Source organism: Mus musculus, chromosome Y, assembly GCF_000001635.26.
Source record: "Mus musculus strain C57BL/6J chromosome Y, GRCm38.p6 C57BL/6J".
NCBI lineage: Eukaryota > Metazoa > Chordata > Mammalia > Rodentia > Muridae > Mus > Mus musculus.
The window spans coordinates 2,772,854-2,775,422 of NC_000087.7; positions in this window are offsets into that span (position 1 = coordinate 2,772,854).

A 2,569-nucleotide genomic window follows, 5' to 3' on the forward strand; every position below is an offset into this window, starting at 1 on the left:
GTAGAATGTGGTGATTTGAGTATGCTTGTCCCAGGGAATGGTGCTACTAGGAGGTGCTATTACAGCCTAGTTGGAGTAGGTGTAGCCTTGTTGAAGGAAATGTGTCACTGTATGAGTGGGCTTTGAGACCCTCCTCCTAGCTGTCTGAAAAACAATAGTCTTCTTCCTTCCTTTGGATCAAGATGTAGAACTCTCTGTTCCTTCCACTCCCATCTAAAAGCACTGACGTGCTTCCTACCTTGATGATGGTCTGAACCTGTAAGCCAGTGCCAACTAAATGCTTTTCTTTATAAGTGTTACCTTGGTCGTGGTGTCTGTTCACAGCAAAGGAAAACCTAAGACAGAGAAGTTCTACGAACTTTGTTGCTGGAGGAAGGAGGTAAGAGGGAAGTCATCAGTTGATAAAATTCCTGGAATTTATTAGAGAACTTCAGTCATCTTTCCCTCAAAAGAAGTTGGTCCTTGTTAGAAAACCAAAAAACAAACAAACAAACAAACCAAAACAATTCAGAGAATATTTGATGCAAAGGGGCCAGAGGAAATTCCTAGTGATGCTTTTCAGTTTTGCAAAGAAAGGAAACAATACTAGATTTGACACAGTTAAAACTAAAACTGAACCAAGAGGTAGTGGTGCATGCCTTTAATCCCGGCACTCAGGAGGCACAGGCAGGAGGATTTCTGAGTTTGAGGCCAACCTGGTCTTCAGAGTGAGTTCCAAGACATCCAGAGCTATATATACAGAGAAACCCTCTCTCAATCCACCACCACCCCAAAATAAGAAAGTAAAAACAAATAAAAATATAAATAAGATCAGGAAAAAGCAAGACTAACACTGGCAATAAAATCCAAATTAGAAACTACAGATAGAGTATTTACTGCCTCTCTGTGACAAGGTGGAGGATTTTTTGGTTTTTGTTTTTTTCCTTCTTGTTATGATATCACTCCCTTACCTGCAGCTCCAATTTCTCTGCTGCTAAAATGTGTGAATCATGTCCAGTTTTTTCATTGCTTGCTTGCTTGCTTGCTTGCTTTCTCTTTTCTCTCTTCCTTTCTTTCTTTTTCTTTCTTTCTTTCTTTCTTTCTTTCTTTCTTTCTTTCTTTCTTTCTTTCTTTCTTTCTTTCTTTCTTCCTTTCCCTCCCTCCCTCCCTCCCTCCCTCCCTCCCTTCCTTCCTTCCTTCCTTCCTTCCTTCCTTCCTTCCTTCCTTCCTTCCTTCCTTCCTTCCTTTCTGAGGTTGATGAGGAGGATTTACAATCTCCAAGAGAGAATTAACTCCTTTAATGTCAGGGTACAAGTCTGCCAGCCCAGAGATTTTGCATCAAGCCTGAGAGATGGTAAAAGATATGAAAGGATTTTCTCTTTTACCAGTGAGTAAAACACCTGATCTAAAATCTAGATCAAAAAGATAAAAAGTATATACACATTTCATTTAAGAATTTTAAGAATTTTAAGCAAGCTTGTGGCCTCAACAGATTAAGATAGAAGTTATCTACCCTGAATTCCCCTCATGTGCTTTAAATCAGGCCCCTGAACTCACTTTGGGGTCTCCATCTTGAAATGAGAGAAACCCCCAGCATGCTGGACTTCTGCAGAATAAAAGATCTTTGTGTTTCCATTCTATTTGAGTCCTGGATACCATTCTTCAACAAATCTCAAATCTTTGTATTTAGAAGTTCTCACCCAGGATTGGCTAGAGAGCCACCCCCCACCCTGCCCCCCTGCCCCTCACGACCATATCCACCCAAAGAGTGAAGTGTTTTTCTGATCAGTAATTCTGGGCACCCAGTTGTCTTTTGTCTTGTCCATCTCTGTGTTTGTGCTTTGGGTTTAATCTTTCTGTTTGAGGCCTAGAGGGACAAAGTGGATGCATGTTTTGTCAACTGGCCTGAGACAATTGAGGACACTCCCCAACCCCTACTAGAAGCAGGAGAACTTGCTAGTTCTCATCTGAATTCTGAACTAGCTGTGTGTCTTATAGGCCTCCCATGCACAGGGAGAAAGATCATCTTAGACAGCCTTTTGGTTTTGGTTTCCCAGGAATATCCTCCTGTTTCTGTCTGTGTTGTATTACGTTTGTGCTTTTTGTCCTCTTGTACAATTTTTTCTTTGATTCCTAGAATGGGACAGGCACAGTGCATCCCACTGGGCTTGTCCTTCACCATTCTAAGGACTTTCAATGAACTGCAAAAGACTTGAGGCTGGTTGTTTGTCCTGTAAACTCACCACCATTGTAGGAATAAATGGCCCACCTATGGTCTGAGGAGACTTTCCACCTGCCGAGCCCCATCATTTACAGGGTGAAGGTTTACTTTCTGAGACAAGTGCCATACATCACCTCATGGCAATACTTGGTTGAGAAGCCCCCTGTTTGGATGAGATATTTTTGTTATGGGCCTTGCTCCCCCTTTCTACCTACCAGTAGGATCTCTGTCCAGCTCCTTATATTTCTACCCATGTCCAGCCAGCACAGGCAGAGGAAGGAGCAGCCCCTGACTCCCCTCGGAGTCTACCTCACACTACCCAGAGAGCCAAGTCTACTACAGCCTTACCTCTCTGGGCTACAAGATCCC